This window comes from Gorilla gorilla, chromosome 17 (assembly GCF_029281585.2).
Source record: "Gorilla gorilla gorilla isolate KB3781 chromosome 17, NHGRI_mGorGor1-v2.1_pri, whole genome shotgun sequence".
Classification (NCBI taxonomy): Eukaryota; Metazoa; Chordata; class Mammalia; order Primates; family Hominidae; genus Gorilla; species Gorilla gorilla.
In genome coordinates this window covers 101,683,856-101,707,958 of record NC_073241.2, presented here as the reverse complement: position 1 = coordinate 101,707,958, position 24,103 = coordinate 101,683,856, and positions in this window count along the sequence as shown.

Here is a 24,103-nt window from a genome sequence, read left to right as displayed (position 1 = left end):
TGTGCCCCGCCTCAAATATTTTATTGCATTATTTTTCAAGATAAGATAAATAAGAAGTACCCAAGGAAGTTAAAATGTTTCCAGAGGTTATCTTACATAGGACATGAAAGAGAGCAGGAAAGAGGGCAATTAGATTCAGGAGTGTGAGAAAGTGCATAATTGTGTTCTACATATGCACACAGTGCTGGGGTTAGGTTTTGAATGTATGTGAACTGATTTACATCTCTAAAAAAAATCACAACTTACTTAAGGTCTTCCTAAAATACCATTTACATTTGCTGAGCTTGCCTGCTGCATTTTAAACCACCACTGAATGCCCAGTTCATCGTCTCCTGTGGGTGCCAAAAGGACAAGAAAGCCACACTTCTTTCAGCTCACTTCAACACCATTTTCTTGGCATCTCTTGATTACTCATTGTGTGGCAGTCAGACCTACTGTGAGAGTGATTCCAGCATTAAAAGCTGTCGTCACCACATTTTATTAATGTTCCCCAAGATATTCAGTGATCCTACACTTTTCTGAAATTGTAAAGATCAGCTACCTAAACCAACATACTTCTCTGGGAAAAACTACCAAGACATTTATTAGCTCTACAAATTAAAAAAAAAAATACCTTGTCCCTCACAACCTATAATTTCTTAGTTTAGGGCTGAAGTTAATATTTTTGTGGAAGGATATTCATTGTGAAATACTTTTCTCATAGGTTAAACTATTATGAGATATTTTAATTTCGTTAAGAGTAGTAAATCAATCCATATTTTATTAACATCTTAAGTTCATATTACGCATGCTCTATTGGCATAATTGTTAAAATCAAAAGCTTGGCATTAGATACAAAATGCTTAAGTATTTAGAAAATTTCTTCTTTAATTTTTTGATAGGCTGTGGGTTTACATATTTAAAATAACATATCGCTATATCTGTCTATCTATCTATGAATGTATCATCTATCTATCTCTGTCTTCTGTCTACCTAATTTGCGCATTTTCCCCTGGTCCTGAGATGCTATGCTGAATGTTGATTAATACGTATCATCATCCCTAAATCCTAGTCATCCTAGTTGGAACATTTTTTTCAACATTGATGGGTGTGTGTGTGTGTGTGTATGTGTGTGTGTGTGTTTTAATTTTGACAAGTATCATAAGCTCCCACAATCTCAATTTCCCAGAGAGAAATTTCAAATGTAAAGAAATGTTGAAAGAAAAATACCAGCTAGATAAATTTGGCAAAGACTGGCCATATTTGTCCTCTCTCTCCTCTTTTTCTCTGTCTCCCACCACACCTCTCACCTTCCACTTTCTCCTTCTCTCTCTCTCTCTCTTTCATACACACACACACACACACACACATGCACATAAACACCTGGTATATAATTTGAAATTACACCTGCTTTACATCCAAATACAATGGCATTCACCTTGGGAATAATGAGGACAATTATCATCCTTTAACAATGTATTTGCCTGAAGCAATAGTTAATATTACACACAGAGCTGCAAAATGCAGGGTCCCTTTTTACCATCCCTTCTATGTTTATTAGATAGCAGTTTTCTAAAAAAAAAAAAAAAAGGTCTTCCCTTTTTTCCTATTGAATCATTATTTTTGTGCAGCACTATTTATGGTCTTAGATGTTTTATTATATAAAGCAAAACAATCAATACCAATGCATTGACCAATCTTAAAAAACATTAAATAATTTTAATGTCATATAATACGCATACATATTTACCCAACTGTTACAAGAGTCTATGTTATTCTTTACATTTTTTAAATCCAGAGCACCATTCAATCCAGTTCAAACTTTGCAATGGGTTGTTATGTCTGCTAAGAGGCCCTTGTTCATGACATTGGGTTTTTGAAGACCCATGAAGAGTGAGTTTCCTCATAGACTATTTTTTACTCTGAATTTGTCTGTTTGATTCCACATGTTGTTTTATTCAATTCTCTATTGCTGCATTTCCTACAAACAGGAAAAATGTCTGGAAGCTTGATTGCATTTCTGTTAAAGTGTTGGGGATTTTAGAGGTGATTTTGTGTATAACCTATTGCTGCATCCTATTGGGGGCTATACCATCTGATGTTCCACTATTAATGATGTTTTGTTTGATCAATTTGCTAAGGTGGTATTGGCCAGATCTCTCCATGGAATCTTAAGAAGAGTGTTTCATATCTATGTTTTCAGTTGTTCTTATCTTCTTTGCTTCAACAGCTCTCTGATGAATTTACACAGATACGTTTTTTTTTTTGTATGTCTTTTACTTGGCTTTCTTCTTGTTCTTATTAGGACCTTGGGTTTGACACAAGCTATTCTTCTCATCTAGATCAGAGGTCTTCTCTTTTATAATGTGTCCTTTATTGTGAGCACTTCTGTGATTTCTGGTATAACTAGATATCTCATTTTCTACTATTCCTTTCCTGAACTTTTGATCAGACATTTCTTTAAGAATTTCTGCCTCCTTTTCATCGGGACTGGTACGTATGAAAATGTGCAGCATAGCCACCACGCTGCACATTTTCTGTTCCCTGCCTACATCTCAACTCTCATCTTGTATCATCTTTTCCTAGTTTCTGAGATTCTGGCCTGATACTAATTTATTCTCATGCGCTGTGTTGTCATTACCAAAAAAACTTGTCTAAAGTTGTTCTTTCAGATTGCAATGTTTCTCTCTCCTTCTCTCCCCACCTTTTATTTCTGAGCATAGGACATATATATAACCAATATAATACTCTTCATAATTTGAAGAGTAATTAAAAGTGTTTCCTCACGATCCGTGCTGTAACTTCAGATAGGGAACATCGAGCATCCTACAGGACACCTCTAAACTCCCAGAACAACCAGCAAGCTAAACGTTATACTAAATATATCCTTTTTCTATTTTATTTTTTATCATAAATGTAATTAATGCCATACATATAGTATGTATGTATACATATTTGGATTACATAACTGAAATTTTTCGGTTGTATGTATTTTTCTGCAACCTGTCTTTTCACTGAATATTTCATTTTTAACATTGTGTGATTTTATTGGTGCAAATAATTTTCATTGTTGTGTACTGCTCTACTTTATAAATCTATTATTATACATTTATGTATTCTCTTGTCAATGAAATTGTGATTTCCTGACTTTTTTTCTTTTTTCTTTTTAAACACACATAGCTCCAAGGGCAGATGAACTTGTTTCTGTAAGGCATATTTCTATGTATCAAATTATTGGTTTATAGAGTGCGGAGATATTCCACTTTGTTTCAAAATACAAACGTTTAAATATTTATATCATTTATATTCATTAGAGCAGGCTGTGATTATTTCCGTTTTTCCATATTCTTAGGAATATATGGTAATGCCTGAAATTAAGTTTTGAAAGTCTAGTGATTTTAAAATCATATTTTATATGTTTGATATACATTTTCCTGATTGCTAATAATATTAATATTTCATATTTTTATCTGCCACTTATGTATTTTTTCTTGTGAAATACCTATTCATGTTTTTCCCCTTTATTCAAATGAGTCATTTGTCATTCTTTTTTAGTTATCTATCTGTCTGAATATTGATACTTTATCCGCAATATTACAAGTATTTTCTCTCTGTTTGTAATTTTTTTCCATTTTACCTATCATGTCTTGTGATGAACCAAGGTTTTAAATTTCCAAGTAGTCTAATTTATACATCTTTTCCTTATGGGTTGCATTTTTATGTATTTTAAAAAGGATTCCTCCATATTCTGAGGTTATACATATATATTTCTAAAATTATTTAGTTTTTCCTTATATATTGATGTCTTTAATCTTTCTGTAATTTATTTTTGGGCATGATATAAAGCAGAGATCCAATTTATCTACTTCTTTGTAATTTGTGATTATGCAATTATGCCACTACCATTTATTAAATAGTCCATCTTCTCACCCACTACTCTGTACTGCATCCTACATTCTACATTACCTTCCCATATATGTCTGGGTGCTCTGTTCTGTGCTATTGATATATTTGACTACACACAAACACACACACACAATTTAATTATTCTAAAGACTTAATTAATATTGGTGTACTAAAAGTCTGATACTTAGGAGGCTAAATTCCAACTGACTAGGATTTTTTCTTTTTCAGAATTTTCATAACTATTCTTAGACTTTTGTTTTCACAAATAAATTTTAGAAGAAAATCTCATAAACTTCTCTGGTAAAAAAAAAAAAAAAGACCTATTGGACTATGAATGGGATTTTGTTGACTCTATAGTTCATTTGTGGTGAACTGACATATGTACATGATTTAATTATCTAACCATGATTATTATATTTAATTTGTTTTAATAAAGACTTATAATGAAGCTCGTAAAGGCCGTATCCAACTTTTCTTAGATTAAGTCCTTAGTTCCTTAAATATATGTTTTTTATTTTATTCCTTGATAAAACTGGATAACATTTTCTACCTGCTCAATACTATTGGGTAGAAATGCAATTACTTTGTATATTGATATGACCACTATTCAACATATACAGCTCTATTTTGTCTGAAGATTATTTGTGTTGTTTTTACTTTGACAATCATATCTGAACATTTTATACATAATAGATATCTATATGATATGTATATACATATTATATACATAATAGATATAGTATCTTCACAGACACAATCATTAGCTATGTGTGCATGTATATATATAAACATATATGTGTGTGTGTATATATACTAGTTATGTGTATACATAGCTAGTGTATATAGCTTGTATATACACACATACACATATATATACACATATTTGTGTTATATACACATACAGTGATTGTACCTGTGAAGATACTATATATTTATAATACACACTAGTTATGTGTATATATAGCTAGTGATTGTGTGTATATATGTACATACACACACATAGCTAGTGTGTATATACATGCATAATATAGAAATATATATACTATCTTGTATCTTGTATCTATATACTATCTTGACAGATACAATATATCTTTCAGTATACAGATATAGTGATTATATATGGACATAAACATAGCTGGTGTATATATGCTGTATCTTGACAGATACAATCACTAGCTGTGTGTATAAAGATATGCGTTTACAGGTGGAGACTGGATGTGTCAAGGTGTATGATACGAATCCTCACAGTCATTAGCTGGCAGAGAAATATTGTTAAGAAGCAGGCTTTTGATCAACTAACACTATTGGAAAATAACTTGAATTCATAAAATATAAAGAATATCGCCTCTCAAGAAGTAAGTAACAAAATGAGAAACTGAGAACAGAAAACAGACAAGGAACATTTTTTAAAATTTACTTTAGGCCTATTTACTGACAAGTAAAACGTGATTCACCCAGAGCCTGAAACACGACAATCGCTTCTGCTTCAGCTATTAATCTCCTACTGCATGACCTCTGTACATATACTCCACGACCAAAGCACTGAATAGTAAGCTGTTCTAAAAACAAAAAACAAATAAAAAGAAAGCTAGGTTAAAAACTTTTTATTTTATATGATTTTTAAATAGTTTATTTACAAATCCATCAGTCCTTACAGAAAATGGAGAAGGAAACTTAGGTGGCCTCTTTGGGGCTCATTATGGAAAGTGCATGCTGTTTACGTAATAATTACGATTAACCCACATATGTCTTAACAAACAACCTAAGAACAGAATGACAAAAAGTAAAGGATATGATGTAGATTTATAAGTGAAATCAGAAAGATTCATGATGTTTACTTCAGATAAAGAGAAGACAACCAGTACATATAATGAAGCAAATAATTTTAAACTACTATAAAGGCAATTATAAAAGACATTGCTTTTAAAAGCACCATTAACTTTTCTCCTTTAAATTGAGTCCTGGTTAGTAAGTACTATTCCTGTGAAAAAGAATGTAAGAATTCACAAAATTCAGTAAATAAATCTAATTAACCGCATGTTAATTTTTTAAATAATTTTCTCAACTGTGGAAAATCGACCTAACTGACTTTGACATGTGGAAAATGTGCTTTGATATATAAAAATTAAAGTATAATAGAAAAGAATCCTCTTGCCTACTCCTACTTATCCTGTCTCATAAAGAAATTATAAAGCAATGAATTTAAAATGGGTCAGATGAAAACCATTTAAACTGTAATACATATAATCAATTCAAGTAAGTTAGTGCTACAGGCTTATTGAGACAAATTCTTTATCAAGATATAATGCACTAATAAGAATAGAATGTGCCGTTACTGTGGATAATGCCTTGAAGACAATGTAATTTTACTTTATAACACTATAATCATCAACCCTTTTCCTGATGCCTACTGGGCACACAACACTGCTGTTAAAAAAAAAAAAGTGGCAGGAAAAGGGGAGTCTAAATATGGATACAACTTCCAAGAATTTACAATCTAGGGGCATGTAAATCATTTCTTTAAAATTATAAATGTATTCTCATATGAATTAGGCTTCTAAAATATCTCAGTCTTCTTGAGATTTTTCCTTTGCAATATAAGACAATAGTTTTGGAGAGGAGTTTCTGGTCTGATTATGTGGCTTTTTCCCCCAAGCACAGCTAATAAAAATGCAAAATTCGGACACATTGTCTGTTATATTCCTTAATGTCATGAAATAAAATTGTATTGAGGATCTTAGGTAAAGCCATATGCAGAAAAGCATTATTCAACAGTTTGCTAAAGCTGGTGAGAATTTTGAACAATTCATGACAAGTTTAAGAAATCAAGTTCTATAAAACACGAAGGATGACGTTATGTGACAATGCAGTGTTACATGATCTGAGAGTGCTTATTCTTTAAAGTGTAAATTAATTCTTGGTAATTTGAAAACATGGTCTGTTTTGGATGTGTAAGATATATGATGCTTTCTAGCAGGGAACATAATACCTGTGTGAATTAGTTAGATATCTTTTGTGTGATAAGAAAAATAATCTACACCTGGGAATACTTCCAGTTGTTCAGAGTGAAACATACTAGGAGTGGCATTTTCCTCTTTGCGTCAATTCAAAAGGTTAAATTTTGTCTCAACCTATGAAATATGATGTATTAGTTCACAATATTTACTGAGCACTATAATGAGACCAGCACTTTTCAGATCTTAGGGTGTATTGGTAAATAAAATGAGTAAAGATTCTTGCTTTTAGAAGTAATATTCTAGCATTGAGAAACCAATCAATTAAAATATGCCTTAAACAAATATATGTTACAGTTTGCTGGCCTGTGATATGTACTATGGAATAAAGAACAAGCAGAGTGGGGTAAGGAGGATCAGGAACACCAAAGGAGAGAAGGAGGAGGTCATTGTAGTATCTAGGATGCTTAGAATGAGCTCATGCAGAAAGTATCATTTGACCAAAAAATAAATAAATAAATAAAAAGGAAGCGGAGGATATCTAGGGAGAGGTTGTTCCAGGCAGAGAAGTAAGCCAGTACAGCCCATCTGAAAAGGAGAACAGTCTGTGATTGAGGAATGACCAGAATACTGGTGAGGGTGAGGTCAGTGTGAGCCAGTGATCATGAGAAGGCGGAGGTGAGGTGAGAGGTCTTTGAGAGGCTGGATCCTGTTGGGCTTCACGGGCCATAGTGAGGACCTTGGTTCTACTGTGAATTAATGGGGAGGCACAGAAGACTTTGGAGCAGAGGAGTGACCTAATCTGAGTTACACTTTAGAAGGTGATATGGTTTGGCTGTGTCCCCACCCAAATGTCATCTTGAATTGTAGTTCTCAAAATCTCCACTCGTTGTAGGAGGGACCCTGTGGGAAGTAACTGAATCATGGGGGCAGTTACCCCATGCTGCTGATTTGCAGCCAGTGAGGGACTTCTCACGAGATCTGAAGGTTTTATAAGAGGCTTTTCCCCCTTTTACTCGGCACTTCTTGTTGTCATTACATGAAGAAGGACGTGATTGCTTCCCCTTCCACCATGATTGTAAGTTTCCTGAGGCCTCCTCAGTCATGGTGAACTGTGAGTCACTTAAACCTGTTTTATTTATAAATTACCGAGTCTCGGTGTGTCTTTATTAGCAGCTTGAGAACGGACTAATACAGGAAGCTCACTTGGTTCTCTGTGAGAAATAGCAAGCAGAGTAGTAGTGAGAAGGTGATGTTGTAACCTGGGCTATTTAGGATGGTGACTCATGTCAGAGAGGTGCAGATCAGATGGTGAGGAGTGCTTCAGTTTTGTATGTATTTTGAAGATTGTTCTGAATATTTTTTATGTTTTACTTTGATTGGTTGGGGGTATCATAAGAGAAAAAAGAATTAAGGGTGTCTGTAATGTTTTAGGTGAACAATTTTAATTACTTAATTATTTTGATTTCGTCATCTGAATTGTAGAAGCCTGTGGTGAAAAATTCAAGGAAGATCGGGCATCAGTTGGGGTTGTGTGGAATTTGAGATATCTCTTTGGAAATGTCAAGCAGTGGGTTGGATATATGAGTTTGCAGAGGCTTAGACACTTAGGCAGGATGTACAATTTTGAGAGACATCAGCACAGAGATGATTCATAAAGTCATGGAACTGGATGAGACATAGAATAATACATAGAGGATAAAGGACATAAGACTAAACAGTGGGACACTGCAATATTAGGAAGTCAAGTATAAAAGAAGAACCCATTAAATAAACTGAGGGAGAGTGACTCAAGTGAAGTAGAAATAAAACCAAGAAATATTGTGTCCTGGAAGCCCAGTGAAGAGAGTTTCTTGAAGGAGAAGAAGTGGTCAACTGTGCCAATTTCTGTCTTTAGGCCAAATAAATAAGGACTGAGAACTGGCCATTGGTTTTAGCAACATTAAGATCATTGATGATCTTGTTAAAAGCAGGATTTTTTTTTCATGGAGAGATGGGTTTAAGGGACTGGAGGGGTAATTAGAAACACATAATATTAAAAACTTTTTCAAAAATATTTGCAGCAAGGGGAACAGGGAATGGAGTGGTAGATGGCAAGGAAGTGGGATAAAGAAAAGGTTTTAGGGTTTTTGTTTCTTTATAAAGGAGAAAATAAAGTTGATCATTTATATTAATGGAGACAATCCAATAGAGAGGCAATATTTGATGCCGTTAAAGAGAGAACTGAGAATTGCTCGGAGCTATGTATCTTAGAAAAGATTCAAATTTAGTAAGCAGTAGAAGAGTGGTCTTTAGAAAATAACGGACATATCTCATCAACTGTTGGAGGTGTGTACAAAATATGGAGTCAGGTGTTGGTAGGTAGGTGCAATGGTATGGAATGGAAGCTACGGGGTTTCTCTTTTAACTGCTTTGATTTTCTCAGTTAAGAACAATGCAGCATTTTCAGCTGAATGAAGTGGGTGGGAAGATGTTGAGATTCAAGAAGAGGTGAGGTTATTTAAACAGCAATGAAGAAGGAGAATGAATAAACTTGAAACCTTTAGTGTAACTTTCAGATAGCATTATAAGACCATGTACATCCATAATCATGATTTTTTTTTAAGGTGAGATGAATCAGACTGATTCTGTGTCTTCCTCCAGCCACCTTCAATGGCAGTGATACAGGTGTGGTCTGAATAGACTTAGATTTTTGCCCATGTCAAGAAAGATGGGGGCAAGGAAAGGAGTATAAAAGTTGACCTGAAATTTAAGCTAGATTTCTCACCGTCAAGGGATAAGAAACAACGAAAGAATGGGATAATTAATTAATTACATGTTTTGTTGGGTAAAAGGATTGTTAGAAGCAAGATACAATCAGAAGTTAGCTGAAAATATAGGTGGTTGGCAAGCATTTAGAGATGCTTTGCAGTTTATATTATAGATAACAGCAAATTTTTTCAACACAGTCCTAGAAGTGCGAGGGGAAAGGCAAGATTTACAGAGGAGAGGAGTACAATGAGTGAGAGGGTCAGAGTACAGGAAATCCCATCTACACATAGATTGAAATCACCAAGACTTAAGGCAGAGGTAATTTTTGATAAAATTATATTAGCCTGGAGCTAAAATGTCCATAAATATAGAAATATGACCCAAGCATTAACAGTTGACAACAGTAATGTAACTAGTTGGTGACATAATAATATTATCATTATTTTAAACTAAGGAGAATGAATATTCTGAAAGTTGTCATGAGAAGCTAGGAATCCCCTAACTCACCTCCTTGCCCAGAGAGACATAAGATGATTCAGAAGAAAATCAGCCACCCTGAGAAGGCTTCAGGGGAAGCAGCATCATTAGAGCACATCTAGGTTAAGGAGGCATTCAGGGAGTGGAATTAGGATATAGGGGTGTTGCTGACAATGGTCCCCAAATTTCAGAGCATACAGAAATTTTAGAGGTTGGAGAGAAATATAAAAAAAATAGAGAATAAATTTATGAAGCGACTTGAAGAGGCTTACAACTCAGATAATTAAAGACCTGGAGGTCTTAGGTGCCTTCATGACTGCCCTCAACTGGCATAAAAAGTCATGAATTCAAGACAGCGGTGATGTGGCTATAGGTCTTAGAGGGCAGGAATTGGTGAGTGTCTGGGCCTTGTTGATGATTATGATGATGGTGGTAAATTGGTTGTTTCATAATGATGAAGGTAGATTGTCCCATGTGATGGTGGAGATGGGGATTCCATGATAATAAAAGCAGTTGGTCCCATTATGGCAGAGGTAGTTGGTCCCATGATGATGAAGGTAGTTAGTCTTATGATGATGAAGGTAGATGGTTCCAGGATGATGGAGGTAGTTGGTTCTATGATGGTGGAGGTATTTGGTCCTATGATGTTGGAGGTAGATGGTCTCATGATGATGGAGAGAGATGGTCCAAAGACGATGGAAGTAGTTGATCCCATGATGTTGAAGGTAGTCTCATGATGATCGAGGTAGATGGTCCCAGGGTGAAGGAGGCAGTTGGTCCTATGATATTGAAGGTAGATGGTTTCATGATAATTGACGTAGATGGTTCCATGATAATAGAGGTGGATGGTCCCATGATAATAGAGGTGGGTGGTCCTATGATAATGCAGGTGGATAGTCCCATGGCAATGGATGTATGTGGTTGCCAGAAGGCATAGTCTTAGTCCCAGTGTAGATTCACTCTCTGACCTCTTTAGGGAAGGAACATTATCTTTCTGAGTAAGTGTTGTTCAAATTGATTCTTATGGATAAACTTGAGGGAATTTTAGATAGTTGAGTAACACCAAGTGTTTAAGTCCCCTGTTCATCATAGTTGATAGGAATAAATGCTTCACTGGTGTTATCTGAAGTAATATTAGTGTGAAGTGATTCCTCAAGGGACTTTCAATTTCAAAGTTTAGGTGGGAAAAATGGAATAATATAGAAATTATCAGAATTTTTGTGTAACTAAAATTTTATTTCTGAGATTTAAATGATAATTCTGTTAAGTCACAGAGAATGTTTTAATGAAACATTTTATTAGATTCTAATCAGTTTTCAAACGTTCTCAGTTTTTAGTCAATTTATGTTGTAAGCTGTTAAAATAAACATTTATTAATTTTACAGGATATTGAAATTGTCATATAATTTCAGAGATACCAGAGATGTATGTGTGAAGCATACATTTGAAAATCAGAAATACCTCATTTAATATATATTGTGCAAAAATCCATTTTGTAATAATTAATTCAGCTCAATTCAGATAAAATATTTTAAATTAATTTAGTATTAACAATGTTCTGTAAAAGAAGGATATGAATAATACATGTGGATTCTTGTGTAATAAGAAAAATTGATAGAAGTGTAACTTTTTGTATGCCCAGTCACCATATCTTATTCTTACATTTGGTTGGGGCAGAAACTTATTTCTTACAATGAATGCTGAAAAAGTTCCCAAATTGCATTTCTTAGTACTTAAAATTAGGTCAAAATAGTGTGACCCAAAACTTGAATCAGATGCATATCCTACTCTGGAAAAGAATGTGGAAAAAATAATAATGCAAAAGAGACATACAAACACACACACACACCGAGAGAGAGAGAGAGAGAAAGAGAGAGATGCAGGTGGTTGACTGCATTTGAAAAATAAACACAAGAGATCTCAAACTCAATACTAATATCAAGTAGCAGTTGTCCGAGTTTCAAAGTTGGAATCTAATATCCAACCAGTAATGCCAGGAGTGATATCCCAGGAGTGATATCCCAGGACCAGCACCAGAACTGGCCATGGTTACAGGGTACACATCACATGTGTAGCAGTGGTGAGGGTATTCTAACAAGTCTTTTAAGTGGTATGATTTCTACAGTGGTTATAATCACTGAATCACATTTGTGTTCGTCAATTTCCTTAACCAGAGTTTTCTGCCTTGCCCAGAATTCAGGTACTAGACATCCTGGTGTAATACACAGTGGAGAAATAGCTGTTTAACACATGACATAAAGTGTGCATTGAAAAACAGGGCTTTGGGGGATGTGCAGAGAGCTCTCCTGGCCTCTCCAGACATACTCTCCATCTTTCCTCACACTGCTTTTTGCCTGAAAGGCTGATCTCTAAGAACTATGTCTACAGGTTCTCTCAAGCTTTTGGTTACGTTACACCCAAAGTAGGCACTGATGGAAGACTGGACCACAGAAAAGTGAGGTGTGTTCCCTGGGTCCATCCCTGCCAGGCTACAGAATCGCAATGATGGTATTTCCCTACCAAGGGCCGCAGTTTCTGTAAAGGGGACCTCTTCTTCATAGCCAGTTCCTTCTGTGGCCCTGTGGGTGATGTCGTAGTTTCCTGTGGCTGCTGTAATGAAGCCCGCAAACTGGGTGGCTTAAATCAACAGATAATATAAGGAACTTAAACAATTCATCAAGCAAAAAAGAAATAACCCCATTAAAAAGTGGGCATAAGACATGAACAAACACTTCTTGAAAGAAGACATACAAGCAGCCAACAGACATGAAAGTGCTCAACATCACTAATGATCAGAGAACTGTAAATCAAAACTACAATAAGATACCATCTCACACCTCAATCAGAATGGCTATGAATAAAAAGTCAGAAAACAACAGATGTTGGCATGGCTGTGGAGAAAATGGAATACTTGTACACTATTGGTGGGAATGTAAATTAGTTTAGCCTCTGTGGAAAGCAGTTTGGAGATTTCTCAAAGAGCTTAAAACAGAGCTACTAGTTACCCCAGCAATCCCATTGCTGTGTATATGTTCAAAAGAAAACAAGTTATTCTACCAAAAAGACACATGCACTTGGATGTTCATCATAGCATTATTTACAATAGCGAAGACATGGAATCAACCTAGATGTCCATCAAATATGGATTGGATAAAGAAAATTTGGTACATATACCCCATGGAATACTATGAGTCCATAAAAAAGAAAAAAATCATGTCCTTTGCAGCAACATAGATGCATCTGGAGGCCATTATTCTAAGCAATTAACCCAGGAACACAAAACCAAATACTGCATGTTCTCACTTAAAACTGGGCGCTAAACATTGGGTACTCATGGACATAAAGATGTCAACAATAGACACTGATAACTACTAGGGGGGAAGGGAGGGAGGGAGGGTAAATGTTGAAAAACTAACTATTGGATACTGTATGTCCAGTGCATGAGTGACAGGATCAATCATCCCAAACCTCAACGTCACAGGATATACTCATGTAACGAACTTGAACGTGTATCCCTGATACTAAAATAAAAGTGGAAATTATTTTAAAAACAGGATATTTATTCTCCCAGAGTTCTGTGGAAATTACGAAAATCTGTTCACAGCAAAGTATTTTCCTTCTGAAGAGCTGAGTCTTTTATATGTTTTTCTTTAACTTCTCCTGTTGCTGGGAATCCTTGGTGTGCCTTGCCTTGTAGTCATCACTCCAGTCTCTGCCTCTGTCATCACATGGTGTGATGACTCTGTGCCTGTCTCTGTGACTCTTCTGCTCTTCACATAAGGACACTAGTCACATTGGATTAAGGGCCTACCTACTCAGGGTATGACCTCATGTTAACTAATTTCTTGTGCAATGTATGGAATTGCAATGACCCTTAGGAAATCTGAAAGCACCAAGTAAAAGCACATTCTGAGATTTTTTGAAGGACACTAATTTGGTGAGGGGGTGGGGAGGTGCTATCTAGCCCAGGACAGGTGGTAATGGCTTCCCTGCTCTTGTTAGTCCCGACATGGGATGTTTAGTTATCTCTTACTGGTTTCACTTAATCATGCTCACAGCTTTAAAAATATTTCCTTAATCAAATTTTCTCATTTTCCCTATTTGAATGTTCTGTTTCCTGGTGGGACCCTGACTGATACAGGGGTCCAGTGATAAGGGCTGAAATAATTCAGGACTTAGGGTGGGGATTCTGTATGTAAGAGTATAGATGTTATATTTAGGCAGAACTGGACAGAGAAAGAAAGAAAAAGAAGGAAAGAAAGAAAAAGAAAGAAAGAAAGAAAGAAAGAAAGAAAGAAAGAAAGAAAGAAAGAAAGAAAGAAAGAAATAAAGAAAGAAAGAAAGAAAGAGAGAGAAAGAAAGGAAGAAAGAGAGAGAGAAAGAGAGAAAGAAAGAGAGAGAGAGAAAGAGAGAAAAGAAAGAAAGAAACTTTCAAAATCTTAAATCTGTAGCTTATGCAATAGGCCAAAACCAATGGCTTTTCTACAACCATGGAAACAATTTCTCATCACTTCCAGTCCCATGGCTAAGATACTTAAGAAACAAACTCAACTATTGATCTTGCAGATGGCTGAGATACAATATCAGTTTCATTCACAGCCTTGTGAGGTCTCATAAAAAGTTAGCGCATGGATGATGAACGAGTCAGAGCCTGAAGACTGAAAATAGTGAAATATAGAAAGATGAGAAGACACAGAGAAATGAAACTCAGCACTTTACTCGGCCTTCTATGCCAACCCAAGCATCAGAGGCATTTTAAAGGAGTTACATCAATGATAGGAGAATATAGTCATAGAAAGATCTTAATTTATTGGTGCAAGTACATTTACTGGAGATTCTAGATTCAAGGTGCTAAATTAAACTATTGGGAGAGTTCTAATTATTCCCATAAAACCCAAAATTCTTGCTATTATGAAAAAACCCAAGGACTAGAGCACGGGAATCCTGGAACAGATTTATTATGTGCAATAAAAACTTCACCTCCTAACTATGTTTCCTGAGATGGCCTAGAAGTCGATCCTATTACCATAGTTTTTACAAACACATTGGTACAGAATTGTAGGTTCTTAGGAAAGGAGCACTATGTGAAATTTTATGATCTGGTGATGCTGGTACACATGCTGCCCATTCTAATGGGCTACCTGAATTCTCTGGGTGTGGATGGGTTTTACTTTTGGCCACCAGAAACAAGGCACATGCATTTTTATACTAAGCAATACTGCTTCAGTAGTAAACAGAATGTTTGACTCCCAAGCATCTTAGGTAATGGTTAATGATTTATTTACTGGGATAGTAATTGTTGGGTAGCCCACTAAAGTTCTATCATTCTTATATAATTTACCCCAAACTCTAGGTTTAGGAAATAGATTATATCCACCAAAATAAAGATCCTGTGTTCTGATTATTTTAGTTATGAGGTATTTATTTATTTATTTATAAAAAGCAGCCCTCCTTGAATGAAGAGTAGAGCTTATTAACCCTCAGACTGAGTCTGGCAATGACATTGCTGGGAATATTAAGGGAAGACCTAATAAGTAGCATCCAGTTTTTGCCAGAATTCTGATTGAATTGGATAACAGACATGGAGAATACAGGCTGGGCAAAAGAAAATATCACTTTTACTGCTGATATAAGTGTGGATTGTATCTGTGGACAATTGTGCTTTCCAATGTTGACCTTTGGAATTAGAGACTTCTTTCAAAATACAGAAAATGCTCAACCATTTATGCATGTATCTCAGTGGAAACAGTCTTCATGTGCAAATTTATGACACGGAGGAGCAGAGAGGAAATGTATGCTTTCTATTTCTTGTTGGTAGTTCAATCACTAAAAGAACTAAGGAGCTGAACCTAGCATCCTGAATTTATTCTTCCTGATTTATTAATTAGATAATTTTTTCTTCTTTCCAGGGAAAAAATGGATGAGGGGTGGCAAGAGAGATCAGTAAAGCTATTTTATTGGAGCTCTGTTTTCATAGAAAAGTCCAGAATGGATAAAAAGCTTTTGCCTGATTCCAAAAGACACTGCATCATTTAAAAAGGAGCAGTAGCTAATGTATTGTGCCCTGTTGCTTATCATATTCATCAGCCAAGACCACAGATCGGACTCTTGGGGACAAATCCTAGTTTTTTTTACATCCTTAAGCTGCAAAACTGAGGAAACAGCAACCCTCTTCTGACATGAACAGTGATGGGACTCAATCTGGTAGCTAGAACTATGTGGCATGGTGTGAGCTTGGTCCCTAATTCTGTTCCAAACTCCATTTATATTGATTAGGTGAACACAGCTTTTTCCTCGTCACAGTCAGGCTGGTGTAGAGCCTTGCAGATAAAGCTAAAGGATGCAGAGGAAGCTTTGCTATCATACTTGTTTCTCCACTAAAAGACTGAGAGAGAACATGCCTGCCCATAGTATAGACTGGGAACTGGGACCTAAGCCTTGTGGTTAAAGTGTTACCATGCTAAGGCTCAGTCATGCCCACTCTTCAATCTGCTTCCTTGTCACTCTGCTGCAGGGGTCAGAAAACTACAACCCACAGGTCAACTCTGGCCTCCCCCTGCTTTTGCAAATAAAATTTCATTGAGCCACCTACTTGTTTACATATCATCCATGATACGTATCTTGCTTTTATGACACAGTAGCAGAATTGAATAGTTGCAATGGAGACTGTCAAAAATTACCACTTATAATATTTGCTATCTGTCCCTTTACAGAAAAAGATTGCCAATCACTGCTCTACTAGAATGCATTGTCTTAATTAAACATTCAGCTATATCCAGTTTCCATGGTGCTCTGCAGGAGGGTAGTTTTGTTTATGTAAAGTCAGCTTGAACAAAACTTGCCTTAGACTTAAGTTTATCCCTGCTTTTCAGTCTATACTTGATTTCAAAGTATGTCACCTGTGCCTCACACTCCACTGTCAGCAACCAATACTCCTTCAACCCACAAATGTTGTGCAAGTTGTCACTGGCATTGTTTTTGAGATGCTGGAAGAAGCCAGGACAATAAATAGGAAATGAAAACTCATGCATAATGTTGTAATCCATCCCCTACATCATCAGCAGCTGGGGGAGTGAGGACAAGACAAGAGGATGGATCTCAGAATACTGAATGCAGCACCATGGACGCTGCTGCTTTGATCCATTTGCAATAGATAGCGTTAGCCAGGGTGCAGAAACCACCTTTAAAGAGAGCTTTTTTGTCTTCCAGTGGTAACCTGGCCAGGATTATATGGTCTGCCTCTGCCTCTGCCTCTTGTGCATTCGGTGACAGATGGTAGATGTAGAATTACAATAGACTAAGAGAGGAGAGCACACATTGTGAGAAGTACATCTGTAGGCTGGTGATGCGTCTCCTGGGGGCACCCAAGTACAAGACAGTTAACAAGAACACACTGGGCACCCAAGTACAAGACAGTTAACAAGAACACACTATCTCCATCTTTTATGTTTCCAGGTATTTCCTTCTTGCCAGGTGAAGAGTTTTACTAGTTCAGACAACCTGCAGGTGAGTGGTGAGCGCTGGGTTAGGAGAATTTAAAATAAATTTATAGCAGTCTAAAATGACTGCTTAGGCAATCTAGTACCCAACGCTCCAAGTGTCGGGGGCATGGTGTACATGGGATTGCATGCTTGGTCACCAGCCTTCATCGCCTGAGTGGTCAAATTTTCAAGCATCTGGATATTATGCCTAGACATCCCAAATGTAAACAGCGTCCCCTTTTAGTGCTTGATTGAAAGCAGAGGGAAATGACAGCTATTGTACAGACATTGCTTCTGTCTCATGAGTGAGCCTGTGAGGTCCAGAGGCAGGCTGGCTGGTGAATTCTTGGTGCCTCTACACACATTAATCATTTTATTATCCTAATCTCATAGGCGGCTACAGTTTTAGAATCATCTAATTCTTTTTTTCCACGTGGCCTCCACATCCTTGAATTGTCCTGGCTGCAGAGTTACTGTCACCCTATGTCTTTTATTAACTAGATGGGGTATAGCTTCTCCTGCAAGCACTCTCACCAGTTGAAAATATTACATCATATAGTACTCATTACAATGGGGTAAGAATATTTCTAAAGGAGTTATAACATAAATAAAGCAGTTATTACCTTAATGGTATATGTTCCCCAACTGAAAGTTGGTGAAGGAAATGGCAGTATGAGATGGAGAACGAAGTAGTAGATTAATAAAGAATAGATGTAGCCTAATGACCATTTGTAAAGATTCATTTATTCATTTGTTTATATATTTTAATTTACTTAAAACCATCCTTTTTCTTTCTCCCCTCTTTATACCCATTGAATATGGAGCATATAAGTAATAAGTTAATGTTGCCATTAGTGTCATAGGTTGCTGAAAATTAAGTCTTAAATGATGACAGAGCTAGCGAATGAAAGACTACTACCCAGAAATCTTAGACTTGGAACTAATAAACTAATAGATAACTGATCACACTTAGAAGATTTTGGTTAGAAAAAGAAGCTACATATGTTTTCAGGTTTTTTAAGCATAAATGCATTACTTAATGCAAGATAGTTTTTAAATTTTAAAATAAAAATATAGTCAATGGGCATACTTAAATGCTAGAAAGCCATGCAGTGTGATATAATATATGATTATCATCTAGACATGCTTGATTTATTTAAAGTCTGTCTATGTAGGAGGTTTTAGGAGCAATAGACACTAAGAGATCTTAATATTTTTGTTCTTTCAGGATGCTGAAGGTGGAGTGTTGCCATGTGAGCCAAGATTGGCCAATTTTGTTTTCTTAACTAATACCTGAAATTAGAACATATCTTAGGACAAAAGTATGCAATACACATTTAGAATTGATTCTTCTAGTTATAAGGAAAAAACATGACATTCATTATCCAGTAGAAAATTGTGTTAGTGTAGGTACTCTGAGAAGAAGATTGTAACATGGAACTAAGCATGCAAGGATTTTATTAGAGCAAACATCCGAGAGGGAAAATGGGAATGGAGAATTCAGAAGTGGGAGGTTCACTGGATGAATTGCAACCTCCATTGCCAGGACCACAGCCAGTATTCCTTATTTCCCTCTTTCTCATCATCCTCTTTCCTTGACGGGTCCTGGTGGCTTATGTAGCATTGAGACTCATACCTTCATCATCCTAGAGTGGTCTGAAATGTGATAATCAGAACTGCCTCTGTCTATGGCTACTATATCTGTCCATTCTATCACGATAGGGCAAAGGATTAGTAAAAAGCACCCTAGTCAATCACCCCAAGGTTCACACACATTCCTTTATTGTGTAGAGGTAACTTTACCTTTTCCTGCTGATCAAGATCAATGAGCCAGGCCAGTATGGTGACTCCTTTTCTTTTTGATGGCATATTTAATTTAACCAACTGGACTGCATAAAAGATAGACATATCCTGAAATGTGATAGTGGACCACCACACAACCAACCAAGTAGTATCCTTGATTGCAGCTGCTGTGCCAGGTGTGGAATATTTGCTAGAGCAGATTAACCCAGCCCTAGTGTATGATATGTTTCCTTTAATCTGGAAACTGAATTATTTTTCAACATTGTGAGAAAAGAGAATCAGTAACAGTTGACATTCACTTGTAATGAATGGAGCACAGCATATATTTATAATCCTGCTGCAAGGCTAATTAACTGTCCTGCCTTCGTCATTATGAGGTCTCTATGAGTTTGATATTACCACAAATGATTATAAACTTAATGAAATAATTGACACAACTTTATTATATTGTAGTTCTGTAGATCAGAAATACAACTTGAGTTTTACTGAGCTAAAATCAAGGGGCTGGCAGGACTGCTGTCCTTCCTGGAGGCTCTAGAGAAGGATCTATTTCCTTGTTCATTTGGTTCATTGGTAGAATTCAGTTACATGTGGTTAAAGGCCTGAAATCCCCATGGCATGGCGGGATGTTGGCTGACAGTCATTCACAGCTTCTAAATGCCAGCCACATTCCTGGTTTGTGACCCTTTAATCCATTTTCAAAACCAGTGAAGCTGAGTTGTGTCCTTCTGTCCCTCACATTTTGAATTTCATTTTTCTCCTTTACATTTCATTTTTTAACTCATTTCTCCAATTTTTTAATGGACTCATGTAATTGAGCCCACTGGATATTCCAGGATAATCTCACCATCTTAATGTCCACACCTTAATTACATAGTCAAATTGTCTTTTGCCAGATAAAGTAACTTATTCATGGGTATTGGAGATTACAGTGTGGAGATCATTGGGGGGCTGTTATTCTGCTTGCCACAGTCAACTTGCTAGCCCTCAAATATTGATGTCAGCCCTTTATACAAAAACATTTACCTTATCCCAAATTCTCAAAAGATCTCCACCCATTACAACATCAATTCAAATTCCAAAATTTTATCCAAAAGTTATCAATTCAAAAAGTTCAAAATCTCATCAGTTGAATCGCCTAAATTAAGTATGTATCTGTGGACCCATGAGACTAAAAAAACAAGTTATCTGCTCCCAAATACTGTAGTGAGGTTGGCATAGGATAAGAGTTACAGACATTCTTGTTCAAATGCGGGGGAAAATGAAAGGAGGAAAGAACCCACCTCTTACAACACAGTCTCAGAATTCAACCAGGGAAACGCATCTTGGTTTTGAAGCGTGGTGCTAATTCTCAGTGTTTCACAGCTGTGCCCTAGAGGTTCACAGCTCTGCCCCCTGTCCTTCCAGGGCCAGCACAGTAAAGGAAAAGAAGCTGGGGACCAAGCACTGGCACTCCCGTGTTTCTGCCCGGCAATGACATGTGACGTCCATCAGCCAGAAGTGTGACCTTGTGTGGTGGACAGAATAATGCTCCCACCTCCAGTCATGTCAATGCTTTAACCCCAGGACTCTATAAATAAGTTACATCATATGGCAAAGGGGAGTTTTCAGATTGTAATTAAGGTTATAAACTGGACCTTAAAATAGGAAAATTATTCTGGATTATGCAGGTGGATCCAACTTAATCATATGAGTCCTTAAAAGCAGGAAACTGTTTCTATGGTGGTGGTGGGGAGAACAGGAAGTTAGACTCAGTGTGAGAAAGATTCAATGCACATTTCACAGCTCTGAGGTGTAGGTTTCCTCCTGCAGGGAAAGGAGAGAAGCCTCTAGCCTCTATGGATGTTCCCCAACTAACTGCCAGCAAGAAAATGGAGGCCATAATCCTATAATTCAAAGGAATTGGATTCTGCCAACCACCAGAATGAACTTGGCTGCAGATTCTTCCCAGAGCCTTCTGTGACTAGCCCAGCTTTGTGAAACCCAGAGCAGAGGAATCAGTCCAGCCAATCTGGACTTCTGGCATCCATAACTGTAAGGAAATATGTTAGTATGGTTTAAAGCCACTAAATTTGTGGTAGCTTCTTATGGCCACAATAGGAAACAAATACATCATCAATTTTGCAGGGCTCAGAAATGCAGTTGACCAAGTGTTGTGCAAAGACGAGTTACCAAAAATATTGGTGAGGATTGGCAATACCCTCATAGGTAGCTGAGGAATCTTAGCAGTAATCATAATGGCGTAAGGACTGCCCTTTTATTAGTCATCAAAAAGTAAGAACTTCGTCTTGGAGAGAAAACAAGCAACTGAAGGAAATCTGAAAGAATCATTTTAAAAGATACAAAATGGAGACTATCAGCTCTAAATAAAAGTAGTGATGTTTTATGCATCTTTATCATCACAGTATTCAGTAATATATGTTCAGTCAGTTCAAGGATATTTGTGGTAAAGGCATGACTAAAAGTGTTAATAGCTTTTATGAAATAATCCAGTAGGAAAGAGGGATAGATGCTCATCTGTGTTTATTTTTTCCCTTAGGGAATATGGTTACATCAGAGAACAAATCAAATCCTTAAACACAGAGAAAAACAACAACAAACATTCACTAGGAAATGATGAAAATTAATATACACACACATTTGTTAGAGAAACTGTTTATGCCAGGTTTGTTTCTTTAAATATTTGACAATTTAAACTCTGAGTGTTAGAAAAAAATATAGAATTTAAATACTTTCTGAATACTATCACTGTCTCTTAAAAAGTAAACAGAATATATTAAAAATTCAGAAAAGAATGAAATCATTTCAAATTTGAGAAATAAATTATAGATTTTTAAATCTGTAATTGTTACCTGTCTTTTTGGTTTCTGCTTTTGGGTTTTTCTTTTTTGAGACAGTGAGATAACATTAAAAAACATTAATGTGATTATTATATGTTTAGAAATGTGATAAGTTTGAAACCCCCTTGTATTTATTACTGATCTGTCAAAATTGAGATGTTTATTCAGGATGATCATCTCTTTGTGTCTGTAACTTTAAAAAAGATTTTATACAAAATGTTATTGCAATATGTGAGATTTACAGCCACAGCTGTAAATGTTAGTAGCACCATGTAGAACCTCATAATTTACAAATCACTTTACTATCAATATTATATGATTCTCATGAGCCCATGAGCCAGGCAGAAATGATTATGTTTATGAGAATATTGGGGCTCAGAAAAGTTTGTTATTTTGCCCCATGTTAGAAGGGATTCTAGTCTGTTTTTCTGTTTTGTTACTACATAATTATTTTTAATATATCATGATTCCTTAATAGATTTACCATAAATATTATTTTTTAAACTTTCCATAATTTATATACAATTTACCTCAAAATTCAGATTAAGAAAGCAATATTTTAATTTTCTTCTTCCAAATAGGTCTTATTTTATCGTTTTTTACTTCTTCTTTAAATATACCAATCATGAGTTTGTTTCTGCTCTACTATTAAGTTATAACCTTCTATGAAAAACTGATCATTAGAACCCTTAGTTTCATAAATTTTGTAAAGAAAAATGATTTTCTGGCACACTCCTCCTTCAAGAAAGAAGTTAGAAGACCAAAGTTTAACTCTACCAACATATACACCTTTGATAAACAAAGATTTTCAGTGGACAATACTTTTGTTTGTAGTTTCAATTTCCATGAGTGATGTAAATGTGTCTTTTAACTTATCTTCCCTAATGTTTACTATCCAAATGTGTCTATGTGTCAAACCCATAATCTCAGGCACAAGTTATTCTTTTTTGTACACATCAATTTAGTTTTTATCCAGGCATCTGAGTTAAAAGATTGTGCACTTTATCTCTTAAAATCATAACTCAGAAAAATGTATAAAAACCCCACAGCACAGAGATAAAAAATAACTTCATGAAATAACTACCAGAGCTCATTATGTTAAAGCTTAGTACAGGGCATCATTCCAATTGTTCTATATTGTATTTACATGTTCTTAAAAGTGTTTAATTTCTAGCAAAAAATACTACACAGTAGAAAAGTTTGTTACAATACTTTTGGAATTTTTTAAAGGTGGGATTGTGAAACATTTTATTTACTGCTTTGTATGAATATTGACATTTAAGCCTGATTTTAGTGTCCATATTTGATAATACTGTCTGCTCAAATTGGATTTAAAAGGGCATATTTTGAATTCAGAGGACCAGGTGTAATACACAAATACAACGTAGAACAAGTGGAATCACGTATGCAGAATCTCCTCACTCTGCCCAGCATAAAATAAATTCCTTTTCCACCTCCCTTTCCTTCCTCATTCTGCCATTTATTACCATGAACTGGGCACATTTCTTACGTATTTAAACACTACATTAACCTCGTATGAGATATGCTACGCATGTATGTTTTGCAAATAAGGAAGTTAAGATTTTTGAGGAGTTAAGAAACATGTCCGTGGCTAAGTGAGCAGTGGAAGAAGCGATTTTCAGCTGCACCAGAGGGACCCTAACACACAGCTCTCAATCATCGCATTATAATGTCTCTTGTGGCATAGGTGTCTGCTACCTTGAGGATGGGAGTAATAAAGAAGTAAAGGTAGATCACAAAAATAAGGAAACGGTTAAACTGAGGGGAGGGAGGCTGAATATATGGAGCAGAGGGGAGTTTTAGGGCAGTGGAAGTATTTTGTATGATACTGTAAAGGTGGATACATGTCATTTTACATTTGTCAAAATTCATAGAACTAGAGCACTCAACC